Source organism: Aquila chrysaetos, chromosome 18 (assembly GCF_900496995.4).
Source record: "Aquila chrysaetos chrysaetos chromosome 18, bAquChr1.4, whole genome shotgun sequence".
Lineage (NCBI taxonomy): Eukaryota > Metazoa > Chordata > Aves > Accipitriformes > Accipitridae > Aquila > Aquila chrysaetos.
The window spans coordinates 20,324,574-20,336,719 of record NC_044021.1 but is presented as its reverse complement, the minus strand read 5'-3'; the positions used below and the strand labels follow the sequence as shown (position 1 = coordinate 20,336,719).

At 42.9% G+C, this 12,146-nt stretch overlaps 1 long non-coding RNA gene across 1 annotated transcript in view; it reads left to right on the top strand.

Moving 5' to 3' along the window:
* LOC115352976 overlaps positions 1-11,398 on the top strand; it is an 87,212-nt gene extending 75,814 nt beyond the window's left edge. The window contains exons 6-7 of the long non-coding RNA XR_003927357.1: positions 33-223; positions 11,281-11,398. This is a non-coding gene — a long non-coding RNA (uncharacterized LOC115352976). The remainder of the gene's footprint in view (positions 1-32; positions 224-11,280) is intronic.
* The last annotated feature ends 748 nt before the right edge of the window (positions 11,399-12,146 follow it).

Below are 12,146 nucleotides of genomic sequence, written 5' to 3'. Positions count from 1 at the left end.
TGCTTGATATCCCCTGAATCTATCTTTTCCAGCAAGCCTGACAGCCACATCTGAGGAAAGTGGACTTTGTGACACCTGAAAGAAGCCCCTGGGCCTTGAAGCTACTAAGTGACAAGGAGATACTTTATGTCTGCCAAAAGCTTTAGAAGTGCCCCTCACGGCTGCTCTGTGGCTCTGCATGAAGCAGGACCTGCATTTGCAGGTTCTCCTGCTCTTGCTCCAGGTAACCCAGCCTCCTCCTTTCCAAATGAGCATATAATTTACATATGGGGTATGGGTGAAGTATAGACCACTACGCCAGTTCTAAAAGTTCAACTGAAATACCAATACAAGGGTATTTCATTAACTGCTTAGTGTGGTGCTCTGTGGCCACAAAGATCATTGCTCCATTCATTGCTTTGCCTTGTCTTGCTTTAAATGATTTGGGCTAATGATGCTTCCAACCGCTTCCATCAGGAGATTATTTTGCAGTTTAATCGAGTGCCAGGACATCCCTCCTGATACCACCTGACTTATATTTTTTCTTTGCTCAGCTTCATCCCATTAATTTTACTTAAAAAAGAAAAATCTTTTACAGCTTTGTGTTTTTACATGCTCTGAATATTTTTAGGCTGTTCTCATAGTCCCCAAGTAGCCATTACTGGGAAATATTTTGTTCCTCCCTCTTGCAAACTCCATGCTGCATTTAATTGTAAGTTTGCAATTACCATGAAGATAATAAAAAGTCATTTAAATTAGAACCGATTGGAAAATATAGCCATGGGACAAGAAACCAACAACAATGCTAGGCCAAATCCAGTAAAGCTTTTAGGCTATTAGTTTTCAACGAGATACTGCTAGCATTGGTGTGAAGCTGGGACTCTACAAAGGGGCTAAAAGTCTACATTAGGAAATGGGATCCCAAATGCATTGTTGGACACAAGCCTTTGTATTTCCATACATTGAAAGCCTCTTTATTTCCTGGAAGTGTGTCAGAGCAGGAAGCCCTGGCTGCAGCATACATGGGGATGGCCATTTGCTGCCTTCACCTGGGACTGTGGGGGGATCACAGGGTGTGGGCTGGTGCTGTACATATTTCTTCATCCATAGGTCAATGACCTTACAGAAAGTTTCAAAAAGCTCTGGTGCCTGACTGAGGACGTAGGAGGCAGAAGGGTGCCCTGATCTGCCCAGGCCCACAGCAGCCCAGGAAAGGAGGTCGGGCACAGAAGATGACTTTCAACAAAAAGAAACATCGATTTGCCCGACATTTTGTTTCTCACATGCATGTAGTAGCATCGTGACAGTAGACATGTCTGTGCCACTGCTTCTGTTAAAAGACTTTTTTATGTGTCTAGGGAGTTGAGAAGGTTTTTGGATATAAATCTCCTTTTTGAAGCTGCTAAAAGGCAAATCACCAGTTTGAACAGAAACCAAGTGGCAACCTGGCTTGCAAACCAGGAAGCCTGCAGCTTACACAAGGTGCCACGAAAGCATTTCAAAAGGAACAAAGTGATCGTGACAGAGGTGGATACATAATGGCAGGCAGGCTTGGTAGATATGCAACAGTTTTCCAAACACTATGATGGTATAAAGTACACCTTAACACTGATAGATATATTATCCAAGCCAGCCCGAGCCATTGGTCTAAAAGGCAAAACGGGTTCTGAAACAACCAGGGCCTTTAAAGCAATTTTTAGGAGGGGATGCATGCCTCAGAAATTACAGACTGATCAGGAAAAAGCATTTTAAACAAGCCTTTAAACAAGCTGGTAAAGCAATAGTGTTCACCCTTGTGTTAATTGTAATGTGAATTCCCATATCCAGCTGGCCAGTGCTCCTACATGACCACTTCAACAGAAGCATCATCCATCACTCCTTGTACTGTGTACAAAACATCTCCTAACTATCTTAACAATACAGACTGCCCTATGTGACCATTTCTGCGTATGCAGGAACAGCTTATACTGACTATTTGCAGACATCTGATCTATGCACAGTTTCATCAGTTTTGCAGCAGGAACCACCTGAAAGAGTTTCTGAATGGCCAGATCCCCCACCCAGGGTGCTAATCAACATGGCAATGCACACAGATTGTGCCTATGGATCAGTCTAGGCAAAGCAGGAGATACCATGGGGAATCTTCAGGACTGTTTGAAATACCCATCTGTGGAGCTCTTGTGACAAGTAGTCGAATGCTTGGTTGTGCCAGTGTCCAGAAGTTCGGCCAGTGACCTTGTCTCCAGTCAGCCCTGGTGTTGGTCTGGTGTCTCTCCAGTGCGGAGACCCGCCGGGGAGTTCCTGTCCCAGCCTGGCCTGAGCAGCCGCTCCTCTCAGGACCCAAGGAGCTGTGGCATGATACTGCTTGGCTGGTGGTGCTGGGGCCGGCTGGCTCCAACCGCACACTGGAGACTGTAAAGAGAGGCAGGAAGGTGAGCAGCATGGACACACACCCCTGGGGCAGAAGAGGCCAGAGTAGTGCCCCAGTCCTCCTGGGGTACAGAGGCTCTAATTGGGGGGTATCCAGGGAGACCCAGGTCTCCTCTTACCAGTTGCCGGGCCAGCAGAGTCGTCACACTCCCATGAGACTGTAATGTTCCTCAAAGTGAAGCAGTGTAGATGCGTGCCTTTGGCAGCACAGGAGGAGCAGAGGACCAAGTGTCGTGGCATGGGAAAGCAGATGGTTTGGTGGCCACAGCAGCCATGGTTGGCAGTGATGCAAGGGAAGCTGTCAAACACAAAGTGACCCAAGCAAGCGAATGCCCAGCAGAAGTCCCTGAGCTGGCCCCAGCTGTATGCCAGAGCCATTGGTGAGGTGAAGAGCCTGGACACAGCCCTAGGGACATCTTCCATTGCATGGAGGACCACTTGGTCAGTGCTGGCAGAAGCATCCTTCTTCCCTTCACAGCTCAGCATCCCTGTGGGAAAGGGCTGTCCCTTTCCCTGTCCCTCTTTGCAAGACCTTCAGAGATCTGGCCAGACAAGGACTAAGGCAGTCTTACAGCCCTTCATGTCTTTTGGGTACTCTTTCACTGTTTAATGGAAATACTGCTGTAACTCCTGGAGACCAACCACAGGGAAATTTCTCTCTTCAACTGTCCCATGCACTTCCTTGCAGACCAAACAGAATTTAAAAAAACTAATGGTATTTCAAAGACTGATGTTTAAAATAGATTTTTTTTTTTCCCCTGTGTTATTTTTTTAAATATGTCTTCTTTTGAAAACCCTTTTCCATTTCTCATTTTTACAAAAATAAAATTTTCATGAGAAATGTTCATTTCAACAAGCCTGGTCAGATGACAGAAGCTTCCCATCAAATGCAGTGATTTTAAGGCGAGCCAGAGAAACTTGGAAAAAAAACAACACATGAAGATTAGAAACAGATTAGAAAACCACAAAATTATATTTTTCTCAAAACCAGACAATTTTTAAGTTTTAAGAAGTCGATACTTGATTTTATTCCCTTTTTAAAATGAGCACTTGACCAATATGTTTTTGTCCTCTTTTCAAGGTTTCTGGTTCATCTGACTGAAATCCTATTTTACTGTGAAACCAGTAGATGCTGTCCTGAACAAGACTTTGCGTTTTTCCTGGATGTCTCTGGATCTATCCAACTTGGTACAAGTACATCTTCAACTGTGAGAGACCCAAGGGCACCACCAGCCCCAATGTCCCTGTCTAGTTTCCCCATGCCCCGTTTACCCTGCCACAGCCCAGGACCCCATTTCAGCATCCCGGGGCCATCAGTCCTTGCCCCAGTGGTGCTGCAGCAGTGCCAGTCTCCAGCTCCGGACAGCCCTGCCCTGCCCTGCCTGGCTATGGGCCACATCCCAGCCTGGCCTTGGCCCATTCCTGCCCCCGGTGAGGTGCTTGATCCCGGGGCTGGGGCTGCCCTTGATGCCCCCTGGTCTGCCCAGCTCCCTGGCTGGGATGGTGGGATGGGCCCTGCTGTGCTCCGTGGGGAGCTGCTGCCACTCCTGGAACAGCTGGCCCTTTCTGTGCCCTGATAATTACCTTGTTTTCATTTTATTAACCTGCCAAAGGTGTGTAATAAGATGCAAAATTAAGATGAAGACCTGTCAAGAGCCAATGAGATGTGTGCTTGGGGCTGCCCTGCCTCTCCCATGTATCTCTTCTTTCCATTGCAGTGATTGATGTCATCTTTGTTCTCATCTTCTACTTTCTCCTAAAACCCTGCTTGGCTGGGTACTGGAAGGGGTACACCCCTGCTGCTTCTACTTCCTCCTGTCTGGCTTTTCATGCCCCCAGGCACAGTAATTTAGACACTTGCTTTCCAGTGTCACTGCAGCAATACCTCTAATCCCAACTGTGGTTTAAAATGCTTTGGTTTCTTTCCTGGTGCTATTACAAATTCCTGGAAATGCAAACTTACTAGAAGCTTGGTGGTAAAGGAAAAGGTGCCTGATTTTTCTACAGTTTGTCTCTTTTAAATGAGAGAACATTTTTAGTTAGAGACCTCAAGAAAATTCTGACGTGGCTCTTCAGGATGCGCAACAAACACTGAAAAATGTCTATTTTAGGAGCCTCCAACCTTTGCCAGCCCGAGCACTGATACCCAGGAAATAGCATGCTGCTGCATTGGATGTTGCATTTTCCTCTTCTTTGCTGTCTCTACTTTAACATTTTAATTTCCTACTGCTGTTACCAAAATGACAGCAAGAGTCCTTCACCCAAGCCAGCATTTTTCACCACATGAGCTATACAGAAAGGATTACTGTGCCAAGTGCTGGCATTGTCCCAGGGTTTTTTGCTGTGTCAGGACATCAGCCCTCTCCTTCTTGAAAAGACCTAAAAATACATGCATTTCCTTATCACCAGCTTAGTTCCATGGTTGCTGGCAGCACAGACCAACATGATCTTTCTGTATTAGACCTTTCAAGTCCTTTAACATTTTTGTGATCTTTTCATTGAGTGTTGCAAGGTGCATTTCACTTTGCTCTGATTCTTGTGCTTAAAACCTGTTTCTGTAACCTGTGAGTGTATATGAAACATCTTCCCTCCTTTCAGTTTCCTTGGCCTTATCCTCTTTCCACTGGGAAAAAAATAAAGGAGAAAGTTACAATTTATAGTAGCAGTATCAGCTGAGAGTAGCAGTATCAGCAAACAGGTTCTCATCTATTCCTAAGCCAGGAAATGTGAAATAATGTCTCACTCTCGTTCTGACAGTTACACCCATGAGAACTAAAGTGTACCTGTGAAACTAATCCTAGGTAACTCTTAAAAATGTACAGACAAGTATGCATCTGATTGTGCTCTTTACCATTTGATTAGTGCTCTATTTCATGCATTAGTGGGGGCAGTAAGAACATGCACTATTTGATTCCCATCCTTTAGGGTAGATATCTGAGAGCCCTTTGGTTTCAGTCAGAATCCTAGTGCCATTTCAGTCCCGTAGTGAACAAGCAAATGCTTACATTTGTGTCATGGGATAAACTTCAATAAGAAACAACTATTTTACTTTTTTAGCGGAATTAGAAATAATATAACAAATATGCACCCTGTATAGTACTTCTGCATTAATGGGATTTAACGCAAGTATGATTGGTTTCAGGTGGTCAAATAATAACACAGAGTGGAAATCCTGCATGATGGTGCAAGTTACTTGGAACTATCTCTTTGCTGGGCCCTTGCATATTTTTTAGCAAGTAGTTTTAATGGAAAACAGGCTTTTTCTACTTATGTAATAAAGTATCTGCTGGGAAGATACTTGCTTCAATGGCAATAATGACTTCTTTCTATTCTGGTCTCTGAACTCTTAAGAGTATTATTTTCCCACAAGACCAGTGAGTTAAATTGCCTGCCATGACACATCTGAAAATTATTTCATTCCCAAAGAGTGCATGTGAAGCCCTTCTCTTAAAAGTAGCAATCCTTCAAGGCTACTTGAAGTTGCATCTTTTGGATCACTACTTATGGAAAAATTGTTCCAAGGATTTTTGCTGTATAATTTTGAGAATTTTTCAGTTAGTTTTCATTTATTTTTGTCATGCACCTTTGGATAAACTGGTGACATTTCTCCAGGACTGACCAGTACTACATTGAAGACCATATGCAACCAGCCTTTTTATTAAAACTTAAAATGTGAGCATCAGGAGCTCAGAAACTGAAAACCTATATTTCTCTCAGCTTTTCTAATTAATTACATAATGGCCAGATTGAATGAGTAAACTGTCTGAAGTGGCTGTTATGTGTTTTTCTGAAATTTCTTTTAGGAACTGCAGGAGAAAAGTTATGTAATTACAAAAAAAAAAAAAAAGTGGGAAAACCACTTAGAGCACTGAAATTCTGATTTATAAATTGTTTCACCAGAAGCAATAGTGACTCGTACTTTCATTTCTTCATAAATCTGAGGTTGTTTGGCTCAGGCACAACTCTTCCTGGGGAAAAAAAAGGCCAAAAGCCAATTCACAGAAAGACGAGTTGAATACTAAAACTCAAGATGACAATCTGACAGCCACTTGGCATCTGCTCTCAGATGGCAGCCAGCTGGCTTTTCACAACAGTATATGCACCAGAAACACTGTTAGTAAGAGCTTGCTGAGAAAGTCAACGCAGTACATGCATAGATGCAACACCTCCTGTAAAGCTCTTGCGCAAAGCCCAATGAGTTGGTGCGTCACAGCGGCACTGCTCTAGCACTTGTGTCTTTCCTCACAACACACACAGCCCCCAGTATCTATAAGGAATTAACAGATTAGTGATGAGCACTAAACAGTAATAACCACCTGTTTTTCTGGGCTCCATCTTGCTAATATACAAGACTATATAGCTTTATGCAAGGCAGGGCCAACCATTTGACTACAAGGGCAATGTGACTGTTGGATGAAGGCTTCAGACTGTTGGCTCTTTGGAAGTGGAATTGCTTTTGTTTGCACAGTGTCTTGCACAAGATGAACGCACCTATCATTGTGGTTCATAGTGCCAGTACGGTTATGATTAGACCTTCTGTTGGGAGTTTCCGTCCCTGTTCTGCTCTAGAGACAGGTTGAAAAACAATTGGCCTACAAAGCTGTCACACTCTGCTCTGTCATGTGGATACCTCACAGTCCTATTCTCAGCTCCCAGTGACTACAGTGCTGAAAATGTGCTAGTGACAGTGGTGTGTACTTCACTGTACGTGTAAGCCATTGTTCCTACTAGGTGTGAAAATGAGAGCAGGGAGAAAAGTCTGCATCTACAAACAAAGACCTTATTGCATTAAGATGGATCTGAGAAGTCTAAACAGGATCTTCTGTCACCAGCTGCTGAATGGGTATCAACTTCAGGTCTTTTTCTACATCCTGTCTGCAACAGCTTTTTCAAGTGCTCTTGTTTTTGGCTCTGAGAATCCCTGTTCCATTTCTGGTTTACTGGTAGCTGTCACAGCCACACAATCCATCATCTTAAGTATTTGTATGATCATGAATTCAATGCAGAATGCTGAGAGCTTGCCACTTCTGGCAATTAACTTGAGATAAATAGAAGTGGTAAGAGGAGGCATTAAGTTACCCACCTGCAGAAGACTGGCTCAGCGCTGAGTGCTCTCAATAGATGAGTGCATCTGAGGAAGTGCTAATTGCAATGTGTTCCTTACAGTCTTTTTGTTGATGCACAAAAGATTGAGGAAATGGGAAGAAAAGGAAAATGCCTCTGTCTTTTGAGTCATAGTAGAAAATACGCAGGCTGTAGAAGAACACTGGTTATTCTCAGAATCTGCAGAAAAAGAATACACAAAAAACAGGGGAACAGGCAGAGGACTGATGCCATGAATAGAAATCTCCGTCTGTGCTCTGGCCATGGTCCAGGCTGTATGACATAGCTTACATGATACAGTGCCCATTTGGAATATTTATATAACACCATAGGTGCTACGAGTATTGTAGGAAGATGAGCTGTGTGACCTGAGAGTCTTGTGTTGAGAATGAGACAGACACAATCCAATGATTAATTGTGAGGTGCAAACATGGGAGGGGGCAGCACTGAATCAGATGAGAAACAAAGCTCAGGTAAAGAAGCAAATGCCGATCAAGGCCATAAAAATGGCATGAGAAAAGGCAGAGGATTGCTAGGTGGAGACAAAGTGCTGTGAAGTAAGGGAGGCAAGGGTGAGGACTGAGAGTAGGACAGAAAGAACAGTGAGATTAGGCAGAACTATGTGTCTCTGGGAAGTGAAGTCACAAAGACTGTGAACTTGGAAGAAAACAGGAAACTGGGTTATAGGGGTGGTGGACTGTAATGTACATGTACAGTATGCAGCTGGTTAAGCAGAAAATTTGACTTAGGACACAATATTTTCAAAAGGCATGGTCAAAAAAGAGAGGCAGGATAAAGACAAACATATCTGGAGTAGATTCAACCAGTGCAGTAAATGCCTGGCATGATGAGAGCTACGTGAGCTGGTTGGCACTGCTTACTTGGGGTGGGTTGGCTTGGGATGAGTAGAGTTCATGGGGTGGGAGGGAAATGCAATGTGCTAGCATCCCCATGGCCATAGCTAATGGGAGTAGTGAGAAATCCACCCCACACACTGCATCCTGCACCCTCTGCCCCCAAAAAGACCACTGAGTGCACCTCATGTCCACTAGGCTATAAAGACCTCTCAAAAATGAGTGCAACAACACCTGCTCAGAACCGGCTCCAAATTTAGCTGTAATAGAGCTGGATTTAACCCACTAAACCAAATGATTCCCTGAGGGACAGTATCACAGTTGTGCAGTTTCCCACCTGCACACATCCAGTTAAATGCCCCACCCTTAGAAAGGGAAAATGCATGCCATATGATATATAGGGCACAGCAGGGAGGCTAGATGGACTGGAGGCAATCACTGTAGTCCTGCATTATCTCTTCTTCATGGTATATTGCAGTCATTCTTTTTTTTCTCCATAGAGAAAACCATAAAAAGACTGTTGAAGTCCTGAAGTTTTTGCCAAAGGTAGAGCAAATCTTTTGGCTATTCAAATGCTGCCCCTTTGGGAGGCAGAAGGGAGAAGTACAGCCAGGATTGCATGTGGCAGCTTGGGAACATCTGGGGGAGCAATACAAACGTTCATGACAACCACTGAACTGCAGAACAGGATCTGCCTTATGCAGATCAGGAGTGATGACTGTACCACGGACCTGGCATCAGCCAAAGGGCACAGTGTGTTCGACAGCCTCATTTACTGCAAGATTTGGGTCAGAAGAATCCAGGAAGGAAATTGTTACGTGGGTGTTTCTTCACTGTATTGTTTACAGGATACACAGGGAAATTTTTGGCTTAATATTTCGGTAGTTCAAAAGGCAGAGCCAGCATAGTTGAGAAGAAGAATTGGCAGCACTGAATTTGGCCATAGCAAAGGCAGATTTCCGTGCTGACTGCCACAGAGATTACATCTTTGTTCATCCCTTCAGTTCTGACAGGCTCCCACATCAAATCGCTCCAGCTCAGGCCAGCAGAGCTACTCTGGCAGGTTTTATCTGCTTACATAAGTAGGGAAAAGATGAGATGTGACCTTGACCAGCATAACTGAGCTGGAAGCAGACTCCAGTTCAGAAACGGTTTTCTTGGCAGAACCACGCAGTTACCTGGATGGCCTGGTTTGTTTTGTGAGGCTTCTAATGCCCCGATTTTACACTGTGGCTGTGCTGCAGGCTGCCTACCCAGACGTGCCCGTGGCTCTTATAGTCTGGATGCAGAGGCCATTTTAGCCTGACTGGAGTTTCCTGGAGAGGGACAACCCAAAATATTGTTTCTCTAACATATGCATTGATATGGTGGCAATGGAAAGAGCTACAGAGTGTTGGCCTGATTAAACATTCTGCTATAAGGAGCAGAGATATTCTAGTAACCCATATCACTGTCCCGTTGTTATACAATGTACTTTGACAGAAAGTTTAGAACATCTTTTGGACTAGGATTAATGAAAGAAGGGCCAGCATCATTCAAACAATATTAGATTTGGATTTTAAAAACATCAGGATAAACTATTCTTCCAGTGGCCTGATCCTATTTGCTTCATTAAAGGCCTACTGCATTGCAGGAAAATGCATTTCAGAGGACAAAATTCTTCAAACAGAAGGAAACGGCTTTAGCCTTTTGTGCGTGAGAAAAAGGCAAAGAAAAAGATTATGGAAGCCAAATTATGACACATTTGTTTTGAATCATTTAAACAGCTCTAGGCATGGGCTGTATTTTTCAGCATTTTAAAAATTATTTTTTAATGTGCTACAATAAAACTGGAAAGCAGCTGATATAATTGATGCTTTTACTTCTGTACAAGGATGGTTTACTAATCACTGTCAGCAGCTCTGTGTTAATGGCTTGCCCTTCCAGAAAAATGAGTAGGGAATTTTAGGGTCCCAGAAAAAGCATCTTGGCTTGACCCTTCCAGTTTTAAGCCCAAGTTGTAAATCTAATACTAAGAATTCTTAAAAAAAAGAGATCATTGTATTAAATAAGAGCCAAGAAACAAAACAGTTTTGTGTCTCAATTCTTCTAGCCAAACACAAGCTAAATTTTAAAAGCAAAATCATCCCTAGGATGGTTTCATTACTTCAGTGACATACTGAGTGCAGAGCTGGGGTCATTTAGCTAGAACTTTTTGGTGAGTAAACATCGCTCTCTAATTCAGCTCTTTCTTTTTGCTGAGACTTCACTGTCATGTCTCGCTACTTCTTCTGGATGCACCTCCGTGAAAAAAGTAAATTTTAATCTCTGATATGTACCAGGGTAGACCTGATCCTTCTTCCTGAAGCACAGTCTATTTTGGGTCATTTTTTCTATGAGTAATCTTACATTTGCTATAAGGTGTTTTGAGCTATGTGTTGAAGGACATGGTATTTGCCCTTAACATTCCACATGTGATGGCCTAGTTGCTTGGGACTAAATTCAATAATCCTAGTAGGTTTCTTCTTCCATTTTTTTACCCGAATGCATGGAGCAGTAAAATAACAAACTGAACACAGGTCTGAAGAGTTCTAGGTTATTCTCCTGACTGCTGCTCCATTCTCTCTTTCCTGCCTAAGCAGACTTGGAGAAGCAGACAATAAAGAGAAGCTGGAAAGCCAGCTGGAAAGAACAGCAAATGGCCTTTTGTGGGAATCATCATTTGTTAAGCTCTCTGCTGGCACAGGCACTGATTTGTCTTGCTGAAGACCTACTCCACAGACCTTGTGGACTGTGCCTGCTCTGTTCTTGAGATGCATCTATATCAGGATATGTGAATTTAAATCAGAACTTGAGGATCTCCAGAATATGGAGTTGGGAATTTGTCTTCATCAGTCCAGTTAAACTAACTCTAGGCTTTGGTTTTGATCCACAGCTGAGGATCCTGAGTTGATCATGAGGAAAATACAGCAATCAAAATTCTACTTAATCTAATATACCTGATGTTATTCCTTTGAAGTTCCTTTGACACCTATCAGCAGAAAACCAGAGCGCATTCCAGAGTTGCACCTTGACTGTAAGTCCTTCATAGTTATTTGTTATAACTATCTTTTCATAGTTATTTGTTAGGCATGGCCAGCATTTAAGCTAAACAATGTCCTTTTCAATCATGAAATATTTCAATTTATTCACTGTCTCTGTGTGTTTCAGCCATAGCCTGCCATCCTTGGGCTCTGAGACCCAAGCAGTTGCAGTGGCTACAGGTGCACTGAAAGTTGCCAGGGAAAGTGGGAGAAGGAATTAAGCTTCAACCCAGATTTGTTTATAAATTAAATCCATTTAAGACTGAGAAATGACCTCATATCCTTTTTCTTGGCCCATTCTTTTTCTCTGAGATTAATAAATAAAACAAAGACCATGCAAGAACTTTTGTATTTTCCAGTTTGACTTCTATTTTATGTTATTCAGGGAGGCAGATGCATATAGTCTGACAGGAGGCATTAAGATCAGTGAACATTTTTCAGTTCAAAAGCTTCACCCCCCTTTAAGCAAAATGCTTCAAAAAGAGGAGAGAAAGAGTGATTGCCTTCTGCAGCAAACTTAGCAAACATTTTTGATACTCAGGGCACTTTCTTTCCTGCACATCAAAGAAAAATATCACTCTTCATTAAAGATATGAATTAACTTATCACAGGATCTAATTGATATTTTGATTCCAGCAAATAACACACTTACTTTTTTGTTCTACAGCTGCATAATGTCTGACAGTGAACTGAGCAGTCAGCATCATGGAGAAATCAC